At 38.5% G+C, this 24,681-nt stretch overlaps 1 non-coding gene across 1 annotated transcript; it reads left to right on the plus strand.

The window, feature by feature from the left end:
• The first annotated feature begins 24,130 nt into the window (after positions 1 to 24,130).
• On the plus strand, positions 24,131 to 24,236 carry LOC145580378 (small nucleolar RNA R71). Its single transcript, XR_014099436.1, has one exon. It is a non-coding gene; the product is annotated as a small nucleolar RNA R71 (small nucleolar RNA).
• Positions 24,237 to 24,681: the final 445 nt, after the last annotated feature.

Raw genomic sequence — 24,681 nt, forward strand, 5'->3', positions numbered from 1 at the left:
AACTCGAGCATGCACCTCATTAACATGAACAAAAGAGGAAATAGAATTGAAAGCATTTGTTTTAGGTTCACTAATGGGATTATGTGACAAATCATGGGAATTCATGCTAACATTAGAAGAATCAACACATTGCACATCTAAATTAGAAACATAATTACCCCTATTATAGGCATCCCTAGCAAACCAAGCATAGAAATACCAAGCATCATCAATTGACAATGCTCTAAACTCACCATTATGCATTCCTTCAACTATGTCCCTAGTTTGCTCATTCAAACCAAAATAACAAATCTCACAAGCCTCCCAAAGACTACAACGATTATAGTTTAAAAACCCTATAAGTCTATGGAAATATTCACAATATGGTTCATTGTCATATTGAGGAAATGAGAGACATGCCATTTTTTACAAAGCAAACAAAAATCAAATAAAAGAAAAGTATATACAAAGACCTAGACTCAAGCAATCAAAAACACTCAAACATACACATCATTCCCCGGCAACGGCGCCATTTTGACAAGGGAAAAGACTATGTCGTTGACTAATCCTCCCTAAGCCAAACAAAATTTATAATCACTTAACAAACCTAAATACAAGTATAGAAGTAAGTCAAGGGTCGAACTACTAGGAACAGTTATGTTCAAGTGCTTTTTATTATGTGCCTAAGCTAGGTCGAAGTCTAGGGTAAAGAAAGTTATACTAACAACTAACCAAACAAAGAACCAAACAAATAAAGCACTAGAGAATGGGGATCAACGAGTAATCATGATAATTGTACCAACTCGGGAACAACATCCAAATCAATGGTTGCGAAGACTAATTGTAAGAGCAATCAAAGAGCCCGACAAGCTATCTCCTAGAGGTCTAACTAACGTCAACTACGAGAGACTCTAACTAGGAACGTCACTAACCAAGCTCAATCGACAATTGCAATTCCTAAATCAATGGTCCGTATCATTAGAAACTACAGTGCAATCTAGCATAATTCTCAAGGCCTATCGAATTACACACATGCAAACTTCCACTAATCACTTTAATCTCAACAATTAATCAACACATTCCCCAAATTAAGCACAATCAATCAATCATACAAGTTTTACCCTATCCCTCGCCAAACAAGTACTCTAGAAACACCATCTAATCACAATCAACTAAAGAAATCAAGAATCAACAAAATATGAAGAACAATTACTCTAATCAAACATCAAACATCAAATCAAATCAAACAAACATGAATTAACTAAACAAACCAATAAATGAGATAGAGTTAGAAACGCTCATTGATAATAGAGAAGATCTTCAACACAATTGTCACCATTGAATCTTCAATCTCTCAATCACCATTGAAATTCCTCACCTTCTCTCTCTAAATCTACTCCTAAACTAACCCTAAAACTAGAGAGAGAAACTCTCAACTATCAAAGAATTATGATAAAAAATGTATCAAAAAACTTCTTACAAAATTGGGTTATAAAATAGGTATATATAGGAGGCACGAAGCAAAACCGAGCATGGAAGGAACCCGGGGAAGCTCAGGCTGGTGGCGCGCCCGCGCTCCCCTAGGTTTTTTCGGCTCTTCTCGCGGCTTCTTGCGTTCGCTAAGGGCTTCGAATGAACGATCCGATTGATGATGATGAACACCAAGGTTGGAAGCTTCTAAGGCACTTGATAGTGGGTTCAACACCACTCCTTCATGATAGCATGACTTGAGAGCGCAAGAGCTAGAACTTGGAGAATCCACTTTCTTGCATCTTCAGCTTTCCTATTGCCATGAGCTTGCTCCAAAAGCATCTTCCACCTTAGTAATCCATTAATATCAAGATCCAGACCTCGTACATTACCTACAACAACAAAAATAGAGCAAATAAAGGAGAAAAGACTAGAAAAACCAACAAAATGCACAAAAGCCACAAAGATAAGATAGGAAAGGTAAAAGAAAGACCAAATGCATAAAACTAAGCATTTATTAAGAAGGAAAGCTATGAAAAGAAGGTGAAAACAACCTAAATGCTCATCAAATGGGTGCCATTTATGACACCCATCATGCACTTAAGGTGTTTCTAACACTGAGGGATAGGAATTGTGGCGCATTATGCGTTTAAGGTGTCTTTGACACCGAGGTAGTTTAAAAAGGATTCAACATTAAATATTCTATGGCCACTAATTATTCAAGAATTAAATTGGCATGTTTAATTGTTTGAATAATTATAATTTTAATTGTGTAATGCTGTGAGGGTCATCACCAAGTCTAAAAATATGTAAAACAACGTAAAGTGAAAGAGATTAAGACCAAAACTCTCGGAACATATATACCTTGAGTATGAACACATGGGAAGAGTTATGGGGTCTTATAGTTAACCATAACTTCTACTGGGAGTACAAGACGCTGTATATTCCTTTTTATTATTATGCGCAGGAATTCCGCCACTTGCGAGTAGTTATTTTATAATGGCACGGTTAGCTCCTGTGTTAGTACCCTTTTATTAGGGTAGGTTAGAGGGGAAACCCGTTCGATGCGTAATCAATGATAAATAATTAAGTTAGTTATTTAATTGAGGGTCATGTTGAATGGTGTATGCTTGTAAATACAGGTGCAACAATGTAAGTTGTGTGAAGATAGGGTGAAAGCATGTTAATGACCTTGTAAGTTGCGCGCGCTAGACCAGCGCGGCTCATTGAGATGAGCGCGGATTTTTATGTGAAAACTTTAATTTTTAACCTAGGCGCCTCTAAGTCCGTCAAAATTCGATTTTAACTTCGGGTTTAAGCCTAATTATGATCAGGCTTAGTTGATTTTCATTTTAATTCATTTTGTTTTTGGTTAGGCTAGTCGTTTTGCATTCTCGTGACTTAAACAGTTGTCTATAAGTATTCTTCACGTTGATCCAACACAAAGATGGTTTTGTTTTTTTTTTTTATCATCTTAGCACTTTCGGTCGGGACAGGAGGCTAAAAGTAGATGTCTACACAATCAAAGTTAATAAATTTCTAAATGACCCCCCAACTCTTACATACACATATTTCTTTTAAAGGCTAACTACTCCACTCAAGAGTTAAACAAGGGAATCACATAAGAATCGTCATTTGAGTTTCATCCTTGGGCAATTTTTTTCGTTTTTAATTTTTTTTTATTATTTTTTTTACTAGAATATTCACATCACTAACTAGAGATGAGAATTAATATTCATTCACATGATAAGAAGTTTGGATTTTAAGGAAGTGATTTTGAATTAAGGGCTTTGGATTAAAAAGGGAGCATGAATCACCAATAATCTCATCAAATCAACCACCAACACAACAATCATTATCATGAAATCATCACCATCATCAAACAAGACATGCCAAGAGAGATTGAATAATCAAAGTCATAATTTGGATAAATACTCTAAGACACATGTATATGATAATAAAGAGGGAAACCTCATCAAATTGCAAGTAAACTAAGTCAAGACCAACCACAAAACCAAGAAGGCTACTAATGGCCTTTAGCATCTCACATACCACTTTTAAACTCACAAATCTCATATAACATGCAACAAATGTGTCTAAAAGAGTAAACAAGTAAGCTCAATCAACAAGCACAACAAAATCAACACCAAAAACCAACCTCAAGAGCTCACATCCAAAACACTCCCCTAAACTAGGCACTTACCATCCCCATATATAGAAAAATAATGTAAAGACCCCCCCCAAGGTAGGCTTTGACACCGGCCTCGGTGTCTCTAGATAAGAAAAGAGAGGTAGAGGATGGTAAAAGAGGTGGCTACTACTCATCCATATCATCATCCACTCTAAGGTGGGATTTACTAGGCGAGTAAACAAAGTTATAGTTAAGGTCAATGTCGCCTAGGCTACCTGGAGGATGGGCATCGGTGTAGGGGGCAAAATCGTAGTTTGGTTGACTACGGTAATGACCGTAATCCAACATTCCATGAGTGCCCCATCCACCCTCATAGCAGAGTGGGAAACCGTAATGCCCCTATAAAAATAGTCATGCGTCTCCGGGTAAAGGGGAGCGGAGGATGAAGAACTAGACTCACTCGGTGGGTCGAGGATGTAATAATAGCTAGGATCGCCTTTATAGTCACTACCCCCGGGTTGGGTGTAGTCATAGGGTGGGTAGGAGTGTATCTCGGTCAAGGAGCTATGTGGCCCTTGCCAAAAGGGGTATGTGGATTGGTTATTGGATCCACCCGACATGGGACCCTCTTGAATAGGTCGATTAGGATAGTCGAGGTAGGGTCAGAAGTCGCCCCTCTCAACTTGGTGTTGATATGATTGTTGTGCAACATGACTTTGATATTCTAAGTGATGTGAATTCATGAGGTTCATGTTTCTAAAAGAAGAGTCAAGATCAAATGGGGAAAAGGAAGAGGAACCTACCAAGTAATCGGGCACGGTGGAGGTGCTAGCGCTCTTAGGCTCTATCCTAGTTTCACTCCTAGGTGGGGGTGGTGGTGGCTCTACCTCAGGAATATTGTCTCGGGGAAGAAAAGGCTCATGAGGAACTGCCCAAGTAGTAGCCGCACCAACAGTTTGGGTCAAGTGAGGAGAGGAAGGTAGCAATGGTACCTATCCTTCACTCTCCAACTATAGATGTCAGCGCGGTTTGACTCCTTAATGAAGGAGTTGTTTATCATTGCATCAATGTCTAAGGCATTAGAGCCACCCACCGATTTCATCAAGCTAAGATGATGTACAAAATAAAGAGCATTAGCTATGATAGTGATCATACCCCCACATTGGATATCCCAATTTATCTCGGCCTTTTCTCTCAAATCAATACATCTAGTAATGAACCTAAACCTCATGTTGACTTGCCCATCAAAATCTCTCTCAAACCTTGAAGCCATGTAGAGGACTATTATTTCATTTCTTGTAATTTTTCCTAGATCTTTTTTTGAGTAACAAGTGTACCCCATTAGTCTATGGAAGGTGCAAAGAACCGGGATATACATATGGCTAGCAAGGGTTGATTTGGTTTTGAAGATAGGAGTGTTCGCCACTTCATTCCACCAATTTGGCTCAGTATAGTTCCTTACATCTTCGTTCAAAGGATCAAAGATGAAGTTCAAAGGGTTCCATCCACAAATCTCATTTAGTCTTGTGAGAGTTAAAGTCCTCTCGGCATTGATCATTCGATGTGAATTTGAATTCGGGAAATTCCCCTTCTTGGGAAATATTAGTGGCTTTGATGGAGTATAAGAATTCAAGGGTGAGATCGGCATAGGTTTTCTCTCATTTTCTCAAAACTCCAGCCACCAAATTTTTTTGGGTATTCTCTGCACTCCTACATCTATCCCAAGGGTTTGGCAAGCTCTGGTCGTAGAATTTTGTCGGTAGGATTTTTCTTTTTTGAGCTCACTATGTGCAGACTTAAAGGTGCTTATGATTTTGATTATTGGTGGTTGGTTGGATTCGGGTTCATTTGCGATAGAGAAAGATGGAGTAGTGGCTTTTGACTTTCTCTTTACAAATACCAAGACTTCTTTACTCTAATTTAACCAAATTTCACCAACAACAATTTCAATTCCACACCAACAAGTCACTCACTACAACAACAATCAACCAATAAACTTGGACAATGATTTCACAACTTAATCTCACAATTTTTTTTCAAGTTCACCAATCACAAATTCCACAACATAGTCAACAATGTAGCACTAAACTCACCATATCGACAATATATTTCCCAAACAAGATTAAGAAAAAATCAAACAAATTTACCAAATTGAAGAAATTAACAAGAAGAACCCTAAGGTTCAAGAGTGAATGTGAAGAAAGGAAAGAAATTATACCCCTTAGAGTATGAAAATTCTATAAATTTTCTTATCCTTGCTCAATTTCGGACTCCTTGCTTCAAATTCATTGACCCACTTCTTGGCTTCTTGCTCTTCAGTGGTTGGTGAAATTGGGAGTTTTCTTCTCCTTGCTTAAAAATGTGAAAAATTGGGTTCTATGTGTGATGGATATGTGATGAAGATGGTGGATTTGTGAATTTTTGTGAGGATTTTTGAGTGAAAATGTGAGGATTTGATGAGAGACGGTAAGAGTTTATAGTGGTTTTTTAGAGAGAGAAAGGAGAGTTTAAGTGAGTATGAGTGAAAGTGAGAAAGGAAGAGGGGGGTCGGTTTAGAGCTGTGAGAATTTGGGTTTTTTTTTTTTTTTTTTTTTTTTTTTTTTTTTTTTTTTTTTTTTTTTTTAATAAAAGAAAGTGTTTAAAAACCGCCCAGCCAACGAGGCGCGCCCGGGCATGTGAGTGGAGAGGGCACTCCTCACTAGGTTAGAAAGTTCTGTCTCCCTGAGGCGCGGCCGCGACTTTAGCATGGAGAGGTCGAGCCTTAGCTGTTGAGGTGGGATCCAATGAGAAGAATCAGAAGGAATCTCAATCGTACAAAAAAATCCAATAATTTACATTTGACCTACGCAATATGCATATGTTGTACAAATATTATGCACATTAATTTTTACCTTTATTTTTCTGAAGTTTTCCCTCTTCAGTGCGACGAACTTTCTCTTGTCATAGTCCATTAGGAGGAGATGACTCTGTCGCAACACGATAAGGCTATCGCATTGCGACAAGGCCATCGCACTGTGATGGAAGCTGTTCTCTCAGCGACAATTCCTACATGCCTCAACAACTTTCTATGTTCTCAGAATTTCTTGATTTTTCGCGGTGTTTTTTCATTTTAGTTGTGAAAGATATTTCCCAAATTTCCTACATGTAAAAATCCTATGTTTTTGACGCATTACATATGGTTTATCCAATGTGGACCTTTTTATGCTTATGCCACAATGTTAATCACAATCACGCACATGAATATTTAGAACTTTTCGAGTCTCACCCACTCATTCTAAATTATTGCCAAAATAAATTTTAGGAATTTAAATAGAAATCCTCCCAGTGGAGTCGCCAAAAGCTGTAGGGAATATTTCAAGTATCGCAAACTTGAGCCCCACTATGATCATGCACTTAAGCATGGTGGCGTCCAAAGGGAAGGAAGCTAGAGCAAAAGAGTCGACAACAAGTTTTAGGAACTTGTAAACCGTTCACAGGGTGAAAGTTACACCTCTTCACGATCCTAGAGATCACTAACTCCATAGTGGTCTGGAACCATGACTGGATATTTGGGGATGAAGGTACGAATCCAACCTCAAATAGATTGAACCTACCCTAAATAGGCCTCTACTTTGTTCTACTCATATTCATGTGCGCTTTTCAATCAACATACAATCAATATATTAATTCTAACCCGTTTAATCTATGTTGGTTGATTATTAATGCACAAACAAATCTATTATTGGCGATCACTTGAATTAAAATCAAATTAGCCTAAATGAAATTATTAATTATCTTATTAGGCGTGATTTCATGTATAAATTCTCTTTAAACCTACATAAAAGGCGTTATCAAGCAATAACAATAATATATAATATCAAGCAACATAATTATTGACACAACAAATCATCATCATCATCATAATAATCTCATAGCATAATAATTATAACAAGGTCCTAGGCATGATACTAACATGATTAATAACAAATCCTAGCATGTCACTAAATAAAGATTAAAGCTTTAGCCTAAACATGATAATAGAAAGCAATAAAAAACATCCTAACATGACATTAGGAATTAATAATATCTAAGCATGCTTCTTAAAGAAATAGAGAAATTGAATTACTCACTTTGTTGCCTCATATCTCTTTCTATTAAACGAATACACACGTTAGTAAACTTCAATAAAGTATTAAATCAAACAATTAATTTAAATAATTGAAATAGGGATTTGAGACCAAACCCTCAGAAGTTATCAACCTTTCACGTCTAGGTGTGTCTAAGTCTCGTGATGGACGTATGATGTTTTTAAAAAGGCTAGGCTTAGAAATCAAGAGAGAGAAAGAATAAGCTTTAGCTTAGAGAGAGAAAAGAGAGAGATGGTGCTTGTTGGTGAATTAAAAACGAGGAATATTGACCCTATTTATAGAGAAAATCGACCGAAAACGATAAGAAAAGAATTAGAATTCGAACCAGAGTAAAACTGGTTCCATCGCGACGCGACAGAGCTATCGCAACGAGATAGACTTGTCGCAGCGCGATGGTGCTGTACGATAAAATTCCGTACGGAGTCCATTTTCCAATGTAAATGGGTTAATTAGATTCCATACATATCTTTAATTAAAATCAGATTTAATCCTTAATATACTTGTTTTATTCCAAATAAAATCCAAATATCTTTTCAAAATATAATAAAAATATAATTATTAATCCTAATCTCTTTAGAATTTAAAGGAACCTTCTAGATTGTTCTAGAAGATTAGATTAAATACTAATGAATTTAGGAATAACTATTAATGGGCCCTCCCTATGATCATCAGGCCGTATTTTAAATCCGGTTTGGGCATAGTTTAGTATTTTGGCAACTTCCTCGTTATAACTCGGAATTGGGCTTATAATATATCGTTGAAAAGCTCTTTTCAACCCCATCCAACTACAAAATTATTGGACCCATGTCATTGAAAAAATTAAACTGGACTGAACGTTTTTCATAAACAGGGTACGAAAAGACAAATTTTCGAAAAAAGAAATAAAGTATTTTTTATTAAAAACAGAGAATCCACGAGACTCTTTTACATTTTGCTTTGTTCGATAATCAATGACGTGAAAGATATTCGTCACTGGGTTTGGTTTTGGGGACACAATCAGGTGTCTACACACACGAGCTACAAAGCTTAGTTCTTGTTTTATTGAGCTTAGAGTATGGATGGAAGAGGTCCCTATGAGTATATTTGATTTTGTAATTGCTGACCTGAACTCTCTGTTTGATTTATACATCTCTTTGCTAGGTTTATGTCCCAAAAAAAAATAGATGTAGATTTGGCAAAAAATTTTTACGTTAATGTATATACAAGTAAAATGGACACTGCTAATCATCGTCCTTAACATATTCCACTCCTCAGTTTACTTTGATTATTTTAATACATGGCTTGAAAATGATAGGCTAAGAATAGATAATAAAAATAATCGAGTGTTTGTTGGGTTTCAGAAAGTCCAACTTTCCGCGGAAACAAAACCCGACCCCAAGACCCGCTCACAACTAATAAGCATAATTAACAAGACAATGAGAAAGACAATATTACTCTTGGCGCGTGCTTCGCTCTCTTAAAAAGCTCTTAATTCGAAAGTGACAGGGTGAATTCTAGGTCGTTGGGATTCTAAAATTTCTCCAATCAAACAAAATTTATAACCAAACCTACACCTAGTAATAGGGAAATTCCGGGTCAAACCACTAGGAATGGGGGGAAGTTTGCTAAGGTCAATGTCAAGCTACTCCGAAGTGTAAGAGGTAGTGTAGGTAATCTAAATTCAACTAAACAAACAAAGTAATTCAGTATATCGAGACACTGGGGATTTAGGATCCACATGTACTGGCAATGGACACTCACTAATCGAGTTGGAGATTGACTAATTCGAGTATTGCGAGGGAAGATAGACAATGCAAGTAAAAGAGCTTGCAAGCTATCTCCTAGAGGTTTAGCTAGCGCCAACTACGAAAGACTCTAACTAGGAACGTCACTAACCAAGCTCGATCGACAAACGCGAGCTACAAATCAATGGTCCGTATCATTGTAGGCACGCAATGCAATCTAGTATGACAATCAAAGTTAGCTACTCTTTAACTAATCACACACATGCACAAAATCAATCAACCAATTTAATCACAATGCTAAATCAATCAAGAACCCCCAATTAGCTATGATCCATCACTCATACACGCTTCACCACATCCCTAGAAAGTAAACTACTCACAATCCATGGAAGAAATCAAGATCAAAACTAAGCAAATCAACTAATTCATCATCATCATTTCAATCAAACAAATTCAATCAACTAACAATAAACTTTAACAATCAACATAACAGTTGAAATCAAAAGCTAAAGATTGCATTAAATAAAGTAAAGGAAATCCTTACAAACTTTGATCAAATCAAAGGAAATGTGCTTAGAATCATCAATCATCAATCATCAACCATGAGTTTCTCTCTCTAAAATCTAAGAACAAGTGTTTATCTCTCTAAGTTTCTCTCCCTAATTACTTCCTAATTGTTCTCCAATTGAATTCTCTCTCTGAAAATAGAAGAAAAATCTATAAATAGTAAAACTAACAAAGAGAAGTTAGTTAGATTGTCCAAAATAGACCCGTACAGGCGCGACCCCCTTCAAGAAGATGCGCGGCCATGCAAAAGAGGGTACAAAACAGAGATCACCAGGTGTGCGGCCGCGCCAAGGCCACGCGCGCCTGTGCCACCAGGCTGCGCGCCCGCGCCAGTGTTGCGCGAAGCAGGGCAACTTCCTTCCTCTTTATCTTGACGCTCCTCGTGCGCTCCACTTGGTGAACTTGATGAACACGGGACATGGCATATTCCAAGAGGATTCTATGGTGGGTTCAACACCACAATTGGTGCCCCCACGGCTTGAATGCACCCCCTAAGGAAATTTGGAACTTGCACATCTCCATACTTGAGATTTAAATGGAAGGCACTAAGCATCCTAATCAATGCAAAACCCGGGAAGAAACCTCGAGAAACCTTGAATAACGTTATCCTGAAAATAAAAGAAAACAAACAAATAAAAGGGAAAAAAGGCAAAATAAACCAAGAAATACAAGAAAGTGGAAAATAAACTAAGGAAAATGCAAACTAAAGAAATAAAGAACAAAACTAAGGAAAAAGGAATAAAAAGAGCTGTAAAAGCAATCTAAAATCACCCTAAAAGAGAACAAATGAGGGCTATAAATGATACTTATCAAATTTCCCCAAGCTAAAATTTTGCTCGTCCTCGAGCAAAACCAAGCAAGCATGATAAAGGATGAAAGAGTTATTCAAAAAGGAAAAAAAAAGACATGGGATGAGAATGTACACTAAGACTCACTAACGTAGGAATGACGGTTGTTTTTAGCTACAACAAGCCCTTTAAACCCCAAAGTCGCCTATGAGGACGAATGAAGTCTCGTAAAGGTTTCCTAAGAGCTTAACCCATAACTCTCAACAAACATACATGAGGCAAATCACAAAAAGTTAAAGAAAAAGAAAAAGAAAAGAAAAGCAAAATCAAAACCTTTACGAATTGGACTTTACAAAATGACTACACTTCAAATGGATAAACAACTTTCTTAAGCAAGTAAGGGTATGCACGTTCCAAGATATCCGAGGTTGATTGAAACATTGAATATTCCAAGCATAGAGAACTAGTAATCACAATCCACCTTCACCCCATTCAATCTTACTGCGATCTCTCTACTAGTCTCAAATCATCCCCTAGTGAGCATCTCAATAATTCCTTAAAGGAACCGGAAAAGAAAATATTGTAGGCTACTCGATGTCTTGACCCATAATCCCCTCTCCATAGGCTATGACCAATAATTCCCTCCCCCGAGATATGACTCAACCTCTAGGTCAAAAGGACTTTTTAAGGTTGTAATGTAAGGGCAAAAAGGGTGAGGGTAGGCTTAAAATTTTATAATTTGGTGGTATATATCCCTAATTAGTGAAGCAAAGGGTGATCAATCCTTAACACCATAATCAAGTAATCACCGAACAAAAAGAAACTAACACCCCCAAGCTTATTCAAAGCTGTACTCACAATCATATAAACAAAAAGCGTAAACGCTTCTCCCCCAAGCTTAAATGAAACATTGTCCTTAATTCTTAAAAGGGAGAAAAATTTACATCAAAATATTTTTGCATTTTCTTATTTTTCACTTTTTTTTTTCATTACTGCTTTGTCCTCGCCTCTTTTAACTATGGACGGCTTTTACAACTTTGACTTGAATGTCCTTACTTTTTTTTTTTTAACTTTTGACGGCTTTTTCACTTATTCATTTGCTATTATTCACCAGATATACACAACACAAGCTTGCTTACAAATATGAACCAATATCCAAACTCATATACCACAATCTCCAATAAAATGATCATTTGCTTCACAAAAACCAAGAATGGGAACAAAACTGAAACAAAAGGCTCAAAATTGTAAAGATGTGGCTTGAAAAGAAGGGAAAAGGCTCAAATGGTTAGCAAGTAGGCAAATGTAAACCCAAAAAACAATAATAAAGAAAACTATCCTAGAAAAGAAAAATTACCACCCCGAAAAGATGCCTTTGTCCTCCCTAGATGGTTTGGTGTCGGGCTTGAGAACCATAAGTCAAGATTCTAGATTAGGTCCGCAATAGTCAAGGATCCATGCCGCTCATTCAAGTATATGTTGAAGGCTTGAAAAAGTATGAACCTCACATGGATGAAGCAATAACTCACTATTAGTGTCAAATCGACTATAGGAAGCAACTACCAACATGCCTTAAACAAGTAGAATCCGGTTTTACGATCCTCGTAGTTCTTAGACACGCTACCTTAGCATACGCCATCCTAGAATCAACCAAGCATACTCTCAAACCGTGCAAACCATTACCACTAAAGAAGATGTTCATTCCAAAGCAAAAGTCCTTTGGTATGTAGTCCAATTCACAAGAAAGACAACAAAAATGAAAAATAAAGCCTCAAAAACTTTATACAAACAAAAAACAAAAATAAAGAAAAGAAAAAAAAAGAAAAGAAAAGGAAAGAAAAGAAAAGGAAAATGAAAGAAAAGAGGAAAGAAAAGATAAAGGAAGAGTAGGAAAAGAAAAAAAGAAACAAAGATGCAAGTATAACACGTAATTCCCAATTGTCAAACAAGTGATCAATTGACAACATCGTTAATGATCCCAAACACTCTAAGGTGTTACAAGCATACATCCTCGAACCGTTTAACTTCTCCTAAAACTAATCCTAACCTATGTTTGGGTTTGGTGAGTCCGAGTCACTGCGGAAAAAACCCGAGCCAAGGATCACGCTCGCAATAATTAAAATCATAAAAGCATAACAAAAAACACAAAGGGTAGAATAGGAATTATACCTTTGTCGCGTGCTTCGCCCGACCAATAGGGCTCTTACTTGAAAGCTAGCCCCGAAATTACGACGACCTCCGACGGAGATCCACCCGCAACACGACCACCGACTTAAGGTCTATTGCCTTGGGGTTAGCAAGGCCCGACCAAGCCCGAGTATTATATGAGTTCAAGGCTTTTTGCAATGGCAATGCCCTATTCAACTCTTACTCAAGCATCATTCCCAATGCCCCAAGTTAGGTATTTGTAGGGAATGATGAGAGTATGAAATTCTCTCCCATCAATGTGGGACAATGAGATTTTCACATTTTGTTTTAAAGCTAAAATAAAATAATGAAGTAAACGAGTAATAAATCAACAAGTGTCAACTATTCATGAGAGAGCAAGTGAGGACCACTTGGAGAGGGGGGACCAAACTTGCTCCCCATTCTCTCCCTCACCTTGCACCACATGTCAACCTTTCAAGGCTCCCATTTAATCCTCCCTTGGACTCGGCCCAGCTACCCGCACAATGGAGTTGCGGGCTTCTCTAAGTGCGGGCTGCTACTGCTTGCGGCTAGCATGCCTCGCACTCGAGGTGCGGGCTGCTGCTGCTTGCGGCCAGAGTGCCGCGCACTCTGAGTGCGGGCTGCTGCTACTTACTGCCCCTAGGTGCCGAGGCTTCCCCTGGCTGCTAGCAATGGTGCGCTAGCACGCACCAGCTAGCCTAGGCTCGGCTTGGTGCGTTTGCTAGCCACCATGCTGCGCATTATGCCCCTAGCACTCGAATTACTCGGGGCACTCCGATGCTAGGGGTATTTTGGGAAATGTGTTGATTTACTTTTATTATTTTTGACTTGACTTCCGACGCTCTAAGCTCGAATTTCCGACGTCTAAATATTTATTACTCGATCGACTCATTAATTCCTTCCGAATTTATTCGTCATGTCGGCTCGTTGGTTGCTTGGGTGTGACCCGAAGGTTTCAGATAAGATTAAGCTATAACATTAATTATACATTAATATTACTGATCAGAAGCGGCCTCCACCTAGGCATTCCGATCACTTGACCTTACTGAATATATTATCTTTCTAATAATTATGAACCCACTATTAGAATAATACACTTGTTCGAAGGACACCATTCCTTTCAACCTATGCATCTAAGAAAAGTAGAGAGATTATTCTTCATCCCTATTACGTCCTTTCAATCTCCTATGCATCTAAGAAAAGTAAAGACATTATGCATCTAAGAAAAGTAAAGAGATTATTCATCATCCTTTCAATCTCCCACTTATCCTTCCGGACAAGTGAGCTTTCAGTGTATATCCCCTTTCCTATGTCTCTTCATGTCTCTTCATGAACTATAGGGTAAGATTATTCGTTATCCCTATTACGTCCAGAAGTGTTTCTTGAAATCCGAGTTTAACTATCAATAAGCAGATGATTTCTATAATCCATCTGAGCACGACCATGCATTTTCACAGTCTCGCTCTTTGAGAGGCCTTGTAAACAACAAAGACATGTTCCCTATTGTTAGTAGGGAGACATTCCTAGTCTTGTAATGTAGCATCTCTTACTAAGAGGACCTAGCCGTCTGATTGCCGTCGTTAAAAATCCCCTTTTACGGCAGACGTTTGACCAACATCAAAACGGACTAGTACTTAAACAAGAGACCACACAATACTCATGGTCGAGGAAAAGAGTTCCGATAGCAATAATGAGAAATATACTTATGACGATTTTGAATCTCTTAAAGTATTCTCATAGGTCGATCCAGTATGGTTCTAAACCAATATTTGTGCAAATGATTTATGTCCTCGTAGCACAAGAAACGGTGCTATAAATCATACTACACAACAATCTCTATTGGTCATTAATCGTCCATCATTTAAATGACCTTGATCAGGGATAATTTTCGATTAAAATATTCAATGTTCACTAATAGGCGTTTCTTTATCCAAGACATTGTCTTGATATCCTTTTTTGAATTGCATGAAAAATTTAATTACTCCAAAACTGAATGGTTTATCATAGTATCTTACATTAAAATTGTCCAAAATTAATTAAAACACTAAAATAACGAAATCATAGCCAATTTCCGAATTGATTCCCATTGCCTCAACGTGTTTGTTGTGCTTCATTTGAGACAAAGGTTTAGTGAGTGGATCAGCTACATTGTCATCCGTTCCAACCTTGCAAATTCAGATTTCACCTACTGATTTCCATTCTTTAATCATGTGAAATCGCCTCTGGACATGTTTGACCTTCTGATGTTCTCTTGGCTCTCTGGCCTGAGCAATAGCCCCATTGTTGTCACAATAGAGTGCTATTGGACCCGTGATGGAGGGTACATCATCAAGTTCCCCAATGAACTTGCAAATCCAAACTGCCTCCTTAGCTGCCTTAGATGCTGCCAAGTATTCGGCTTTAGTTGTAGAATCAGCGGTTGTGCTTTGTTTAGCACTCTTCCAACTAAACGCTCCTCCATTGAGACAGAATACGTACCCAGATTGTGACTTCAAGTCGTCTCTATCTGTCTGGAAGCTTGCGTCGATGTAACCCTCACCAACCAATTCATCTTTGCCACCATAGACCAGGAATTTATCCTTGTTCCTTTTCAGGTACTTTAGGATATTCTTGGCCGCAGTCCAATGCGCCTCTCCTGAGTCCGATTGGTATCGGCTCGTAGCACTCAAGGCATACGATACATCTGGCCTAGTACATATCATGGCATACATGATCGATCCAATAAGCGAAGCATATGGAATCTGATTCATCCTTTCTTGCTCATCATGTGTCTTTAGACACTGCTTCTTGCTTAGGGCTATGCCATGTGACATGGTCAGGTGGCCTCTCTTGGCTCCTTCCATGTGAAATCGAGCTGGTACCTTATCAATATATGTACTTTGACTCAATCCTATCATCCTTTTTGATCTATCCTTGTAGATCTTGATGCCTAGTATGTACTGAGCCTCTCCCAAGTCTTTCATTGAAAAACATTTTCCGAGCCAGGCCTTTATAGACTCTAACAATGGAATATTGTTTCCAATGAGCAAAATGTAATCGACATATAAGACTAGGAAGGCGATGTCACTCCCACTGACCTTCTTGTAAACACAAGACTCATCTGGATTCTTGATAAAACCAAACTTACTAATGGCTTCATCAAATCGCAGATTCCAACTTCTGCTCACTTGCTTTAATCCATAAATGGACTTCTTAAGCTTGCATACCTTTCTAGCGTTGTTTTGGTCGACAAAACCTTCAGGCTGTGTCATGTACACAGTTTCTTCCAAATTTCCATTGAGGAAGGCAGTTTTGACGTCCATCTGCCATATTTCGTAATCGTAATATGCAGCAATCGCTAGGAGAATCCGAACGGCATTAAGCATTGCAACTGGAGAAAAGGTTTCATCATAATAAACTCCGTGAATTTTCCTGTAACCTTTTGCTACCAGTCTAGCTTTATAAATGAATACATTTCCATCTTTATCGGTTTTCAACTTGAAAATCCATTTACATCCGATAGGTGTGTAACCTTCGGGTAAATCAACCAAGTCCCATACTTGATTTTCAAACATGGAGTCCATTTTTGGATTTCATGGCCTCTTGCCATTTTGCAGAGTCGGGGCTCGTCATAGCTTGCTTGTAGGTTGCTGGCTCATCTCCATTCATTACAAGGATGTCCTGATCTTCTGTTAGCATAATAGCGAGATATCTGTCAGGTTGAGATCTTGGCCGAGTTGACCTACGTAGGGTAATGGACTGAGCATTTGCATTGTCAGTTTGACTTTGCATATTTTGACTTTGACCAATATCAACAGATGCTTTGTGAGAACTTTGATTGTCAATTTGTCCTTGTTACTCGTCCTCTCGAACTTCGTCGAGTTCGATTTTCCTCCCACTTGTCATTTTGGAAAGATGTTCCTTCTCCAAAAAGATACCATCACGAGCAACAAACACTTTGTTCTCGGATTTGTTGTAGAAGTAATATCCTTTGGTTTCTTTTGGATAACCCACAAAGAAACACTTGTCAGATTTTGGATGAAGTTTGTCAGACATGAGTCTCTTGACATATCCTTCGCATCCCCAAATCTTTAGAACAGACAACCTTGGAGGTCTATATGTCCATAATTCATATGGAGTCTTTTCTTCAGCTTTTGACGGAGAACGATGCAGTGTAAGTGCCGCGGTTAAAAGTGCATCTCCCCAGAAAGAGATTGGAAGATCACTAAGACCCACAGTCGATCGTACCATGTCTAACAACGTTCGATTTCTCCTTTCAGATACTTCATTCCATTGAGGAGTTCCAGGAGGTGTCAGTTTTGAAAGTATGCCATGATCTTTCAGATGGTCATCGAATTCTTGGCTCAAATATTCACCACCTCGGTCCGATCAAAGCGCTTTGATTTTCTTGCCAAGTTGATTTTCAACTTCACTCTGAAATTCTTTGAATTTATCAAACGATTCAAATTTGTGCGACATTAGATAAACATATCCATATCTACTATAGTCGTCCGTGAAGGTTATGAAATACCGATAACCATTTCTTGCGGGTGTACTCATTGACCCACATACATTGGTATGTATTAGGCCCAATAAGTCACCGGCCCTTTCTCCCAACTTGGAGAATGGTTGCTTTATCATCTTGCCTAGTAAACATCCTTCGCAATTCTCAAATGATTCTAAATCAAATGAGTCTAGAATGCCTTCTTGATGCATTTGATGTTAATGTGGCTAAGGCGACAATGCCACAAGTAGTTTCGACTATGTTCTAGCATTGGTATCATCATTTAAACATTTTGTCCAAAACACATGAAAGTGTCATTCCATATATACAAGACATAAAACAAAAGTCTTGGTTTGATGATGAAAACGACGTCCAACGTCGGAAATAAAAGTATGGTGAATAAAACTGTCAAGTTCTAATTCTTAGACAAAACATGAGATTACAAGTTTTCTTGGATAGATCATCTTCATCTTCCACTTGTGTACTCATATCCACTTGAGAAGCACTGTTCACTTGGTTCCTAAAAAAGGAGTATATAGTGAGTCGATTTTCCGGTACTAATACCTTAAAATTGCTTTTATTCAAGTGTAAAGATGATACCTGAGGTTGAGGTTACTTTTCCTTTCGCCTCATCATCCAGATACATGTCGCATTCTCTTTTGTAGTGACCGGGATTACTACAATAGAAGCAGCGCATCTTCCTCGCAATCTCGCACCATAGCCGCACCACAGCATCTATGTGCTGCGCTACGCATGCACGCAGCACTGCCGCAGCATGCTGCTGCTTGGCTGGCGCTGCTATTGTGGCTGGGTGCGCTAGCCATGCATATTGCTACATGCACCATCGAGCAGCCCCTTTGGCAGCCACATGCAGGCTGCTATGCAGCCCGGCTAGCCAAGGGAGGCTTTGCCTTGATTTGCGTGCCATAGCCTCGGGATTTCGATCCCAAATTTTACGTGACAAAATTTATTAATTCTAAACTAATTTTAGAACTAATTTTAATGAGAAAAAATTGAAAAAATTTAAACAAGTCTAACTTAGATAAAATTTATCAAGATACATTCAACCAAAATTATTCCAAGAACCATTCATTAATAAAATTGGTTTAACTTGGTGCAACGAAATAAATAAGGCAATTTCTCACTATTAATTTAATCAATTTAAATTAATCTTGAGATTTTGACAAAGTAAGAGGGAGTTAAAAAAATATGAACTATAATGTTCAAAAATAAAAATTCCAACTTTTAACACTTGTGAATCCTTGAAAAATTATATCTTCCAATATGAAGATAAACAAATTTCTATCACAAGATTGAAACTTTATGTTTTCAATCAACCAAAAATGATTAAAACAACAAAGTTCAACATAAAATTCATGGAATTTAGTAACTTTAAAGTTTCAACCACTTAACATAATTAAAGATTGAATCTTTAGTACTTGGAAGCCTCAAAAACAAAGATTTCACACTATAATGCAATTAGTTTGCAATTAGGGGAAAAATAATCAATCTCGTAAGCACAAAATACTACTAAGTAAATATGCTTTAAAGAGATTAACATTGCAGAAAAATAATGCAAATAAATCAATACATAATCACCATATTATGCCATAAAAATTCAAGGTAAGAAGGACTTAAAATTATTCCTCAAAATGAAAAATCCCTCGAAAAAGGCATTTCTGGTTCGATTTTGGCTAAAATCACAGCCTCAAAGGGGTGAAAACATTTCCAGAACATTTTTTCACCTAAAACTAACTATTTTTGGGCGAAAATCTGGGTTCTGGCCTAAAAATCGTATTTAAAACGGGATTAAAATATTAAAACCGAGCCACTAATCTAATTAGCAACTTAAAACAAGAAAAATAAGCCATAAATAACCTTGAAAAAACATGATAATAAAAATAAACGAGCGGGGCTCCGATACCGCTGTTGGGGTTTGATGAGTCCGACTCACCGCGGAAAAAACCCGAGCCAAGCATCACGCTCGCAATAAATAAAATTAAAAAAGCATAACTAAATAAACATAAAGGGTAGAATAGGATTATACCTTTGTCGCGTGCTTCGCCCGACCAATAGGGCTCTTACTTGAAAGCTAGCCCCGAAACTACGACGACCAACGACGGAGATCCACCCGCAACACGACCACCGACTTAAGGTCTATTGCTGGGGTTAGCAAGGCCCGACCAAGCCTGAGTATTATATGAGTTCAAGGCTTTTTGCAATGGCAATGCCCTATTCAACTCTTACTCAAGCATCATTCCCAATGCCCCAAGTTGGGTATTTATAGGGAATGATGAGAGTGTGAAATTCTCTCCCATCAATGTGGGACAATGAGATTTTCACATTTTATTTTAAAGCTAAAATAAAATAATTAAGCAAACTAGTAATAAATCAACAAGTGTCAACTATTCATGAGAGAGCAAGTGAGGACCACTTGGAGGGGGGGGGGACCAAACTTGCTCCCCACTCTCTCCCTCACCTTGCGCCACATGGCAACCTTTCAAGGCTCCCATTTAATCCTCCCTTGGACTCGGCCCAGCTACTCGCACAATGGAGTTGCGGGCTACTGCTACTTGCGGCTAGCAAGCCTCGCAGTCCAAGTACGGGCTGCTGCTGCTTGCGGCCAGCATGCCTCGCACTCTAAGTGCGGGCTGCTGCTGCTTGCGGCCAGCATGCCGCGCACTCCGAGTGCAGGCTGCTGCTGCTTGCTGCCCCTAGGTGCCAAGGCTTCCCCTGGCCGCTAGCAATGGTGCACTAGCACGCACCAGCCAGCCTAGGCTCGGCTTGGTGCACTTGCTAGCCACCATGCTACGCATTATGCCCCTAGCACTCGTAATGCTCGGGGCACTCCGATGCTAGGCGTACTTTGGGAAATGTGTTGATTTATTATTATTTGCACGTCTCGTCTTTTATTATTTTCGACTCGACTTTCGACGCTCGGTTTTGACGCTCTAAGCTCGAATTTCCAACGTCTAAATATTTATTACTCAGTCGACTCATTAATTCCTTCCGAATTAATTTGTCGTGTCGGCTTGTTGGTTTCTTGGGTGTGACCCAAAGGGTTCAGATAAGATTAAGCTGTAATATTAATTATACATTAATATTACTGATCAGAAGCGGCCTCCACCCAGGCATTCCGATCACTTGACCTTACTGAATATATTAGCTTTCTAATAATTCTTAACCCACTATTAGAATAATACAATTGTTCAAAGGACACCATTCCTTTTAACCTATGCATCTAAGAAAAGTAAAGAGATAAAAGAAAGAAAATATGGAGGATCTCACCGGGCTTCCAAGCAATGCTAATAAAAATAAGGTGAAAGATCAACCACCTCATGAAGCTCCAAGAATCAATAGCATCATCATCAATTCCAAGTGAGAGGAATAATAGAAAATAGAACTATATACAAAGAAAACGGTTAGTAACTTCAAAGAAAAATAACAAAAAAAAATAATAAACTATACACTAATCTACAATGAATGTGGAATATAGGGTTTGAATTCAAGGGTTTTGGAATAAAGGTAGCAAAATCATCCTCATTTGACTCATCATCATGAAAACCATCTCAACAATATCATAAAGAGGGTTAAAGGTTGTGTTTATCAAGAGAAATGAAGGAGTGCTCATGAGGTAGGATGTAAAGAAATGAGGGAAGAAAAGAGAGAAGAAGTTAAGAACCTCAACTGGGCACTTGCGTGCCCGCGCCACAATTGAGCGCGCTCGCACCAGTTGGGATCTTTTCTTGGTGGGTTCAATGGTGGGCTCGAGCTTCAATACCATCCTGGGAATGTTGAACCCACTAAACATACCAGATTCAAAACACATTGACAGTGGGTTCAACATCCCAAATTAACGAGTACACCATAATGAACTCACCAAGCTCAAACTTCCTTCACATTATAAGCACTTCTATTTCCACCTTGTACCGATGGTCTACCCCTTACCTTCACGATCACCTTTCCCATATGACTCAAAATTCGAGAACATCGAGCATACTCTCATCATGAAACACACAACACCACATTATAATGCTTATGCTTGCTCAAAAGAATCCAATTCCCATGAAAACACCCTACAAATTAAAACACAAAACAAGTGAAAAAAATTAAAGAAAATAAAAGAAAATAAAAGAAAGATAAAATGAAAAGAAAAAGGTTAGAAATCCGGGTTGCCTCCCGGAAAGAGCTTGCTTAAGGTCCCAAGCTCGACCTTTCCTCAAAATCATGGAGGGTCAAAGAAAACCACCTTGTCCAAAGTGGTGGAGAGGGTAAAATCATTGCAAAGCTTGGGAAAAATCACATCATGAGCCATGTCATCTTGAATCATAGAAACCGGATTAAACTTTTTAGGCTTCAAATTCGTTTTATATTTCTTGGAAACTCTATTTTTCTTCCTTGAATTCTTCTTCTTTAGAGTTTTGAGATCCACATGTTCACCACTTGAAGAACTGTTCTCATCTTCCTTCAAAGAAAGCTCAAACTAAGAAGGCATTTAAAACTCATCCTCAAGATTTGAGGAGTCCTTGTCTTCTTCACTTACTACCTTGCTTTCAATACTTTTAGGAACATCATCACAAGCTACAAGCGTATCGTTAGTAGAAGACACAAACATGCAATCATTAACATTAGAAGGTAATGAATTTGTGCACATAATTCCTTGCACATAGGATAGAGACTCATGCATAGACTAGAGCTTAAAACTTACCTTATCATTACTAAAACACTAAGTAATCATGCCACCTTTCACATATATCAAAGCACCCGAAGTTGCTAAGAATGGTCTCCCTAAAATGATAGGAATGTTGTCGTCCTCTGCAATCTCTAGCACAATGAAGTCAACGGGGATAATGAACTCTCCTATCTTGAGAGGGACATCCTCAACTCTAACCTTTGGGAACTTAATAGAACGGTCGGCCAATTGAAGGGTCATGTTGGTTGGAAGGAGCTCACCTAACTTAAGTTTCTTAAAGACGGAATAAGGCATGATGCTAACACTAGCACCAACATCACAAAGGGAATTTTGGAACAATTTACCATTAATATTGCAAGGGATGGAGAAATTCCCCGAGTCTTTCAACTTTTGGGGTAAGTCATTATGAATAAGGGCACTACAACATTCCCCCAAACTCACCGGTTCAACCACATTGCAATCTCTCTTACCACTCAAGATTTCCTTAAGAAACTTAGAATAGTTTGGCATTTGTTCATAAACATCGGTGAAAGGAATAGAAAGATGAATTTTCTTAGGCATCTCGATAAATTTCCCAAATTGTTCATCCAATTTGTGCCTATTGAACTTTTGGGGGTAGGGAAGTTTCGGTTTGAATACCTCATCTTGCTTCCTCTCTTTCTCCTTAGTCTCTTCATTAGAACTCTCACTCATCTTTCTAGACTCATCATGCTTATTCCCCTCGCTCGAATCACTCTCCTTTTCACCCTCTTTTTGCACTTTCTCAACACTCTTATTTTTATCTTGAGCTTCTTCTTTGTTCACTTTCTTTGACACATTGTTCTCATCTTTCTCACTTGAGTCACTCCCCTTCTCATCTTCCTCACTCATCCTAGAAACTCTCTCTTCAAGCACTCTCCCACACCTTTTGGTAATAGAATAGACAGGTTTCTTAGGATCAACTCCTTGATAAGGTAATGAAGAAAGGCTAGCACAATCTTTCAAGGTGTTGGCTAGTTGAGTGATTTGTGTATCAAGCATTTTGTTGTGTGTCATCATCTCATTGAACTTCTTGTCACTCACCACCATGTAAGTGTTTATGATTTTTGTTTGGTTCTCAATTATCTCCTCCAAGTTAGTTATAGAAGATGAGGGTTGAGCATAGGAATTATCAACATTGCCTTAAGGTCCTGGAGAAAATCCGGGTGGGGGTCCCCTTTGATTGTTATTTTGAAAATTGCCTCTATTTTGGTTGCTCTAATTACCTCGGCCTTGATTGTTGCCATTATTTTTGTAATGGCCACCAAAGCCTTGAGATTGGTCTTGATTTCCATGCCCTTGGCCTTGGTTTTGATTACTATAACCTTGGTTATTATAGTTACCTCGAAAACCTTGATTTCCTTGGTTCCTACAACCACCATTGTTGAAGTTGTCAAAACTCCCTTGTTGGTGAGCATTCCTAGTCCTAAAATTCCTTAGACCTTCAAATCTTTGTCCATTGTTGTTGTTAGAAATAAGTCCACATGTTCACAATCATTATTCTCAACATCATCACATCCTTCCACAAATGAATGAGAACACATAGAAGAATCATGCTCATAAGACCCACAAATATCACAAAATACACGTCATTTGGCATATTACTTGAAGTAGAAGGAGGAGTACAGTAAGAAGATGTACCTCTTCATTAATGTGGAAGGGAAGACACGGTGCATTTGAAGAGGCACTCTATAGCTTAGCCTTAATTGATGTCATCTCCTTCCCCAAATTTGAGAATTGGGAGGACAAGTGGTTAATTGCATTGAGATGGTCAACCGAGTAGACCGTTGAGCCACTTTTGCTTGTAGGCTCTCTCTCTCCCTCTTGCCAATCCATGTAGTGACAAACTACATCCTCTATGATATCAACGACTTCTTCCTCGGTCTTGTTCATTATCGGGCCTCTGGCTCTAGCATCAAGACATAACTTTCCTTGGGGACTCAATCCTCCATAAAAGATTGGGATGATTTGGTAGGTCGGGATTCAATGGTGAGGACACTCTCTTTGATACTCCTTGTATCTCTCCCAAGCCTCATACAAGCTCTCACTAGACTTTTGCTTGAAACTTTGAATTAGAGTTCTTGCCTTGGCGGTCATCTTTTGAGGGTAAAAGCGGGAAAGAAACTCTTTGGTGACCTCTTCCCATGTTCTCAAAAAATTAGGCTTCACTTCCTTATCTAGCCATTCCAAAGCTCGTCCAATTAGAAAAAACGAGAATAGCTTGAGCCTTATGAATTCTTGAGAAACCCCGTTGACCTTGATTGTGTTGCAATATTTTTCAAACTCTTTGAGATGATTTAGTGGGATTTCATGTTTAGCACCACTAAATTGCCTTCTCTCAATCATCTTTATCATCGCCGACCTTATCTCAAAGTCATTAGCCAGTGTGGTTGGTGGAGCAATACGACTCTCAAATCGATAGACACCGGGAGTTCCCAACTCCTTCAACGCCACTCTTGGTAATTTCCCATGCTTCCTTGTTCTTGTTCTTGTGATTCTTCTTCACTTAAAGAGCTAGTACTCAAAGAACGT

The sequence above is a fragment of the Chenopodium album genome, chromosome 14 (genome assembly GCF_948465745.1).
Source record: "Chenopodium album chromosome 14, dcCheAlbu1.1, whole genome shotgun sequence".
Classification (NCBI taxonomy): Eukaryota; Viridiplantae; Streptophyta; class Magnoliopsida; order Caryophyllales; family Amaranthaceae; genus Chenopodium; species Chenopodium album.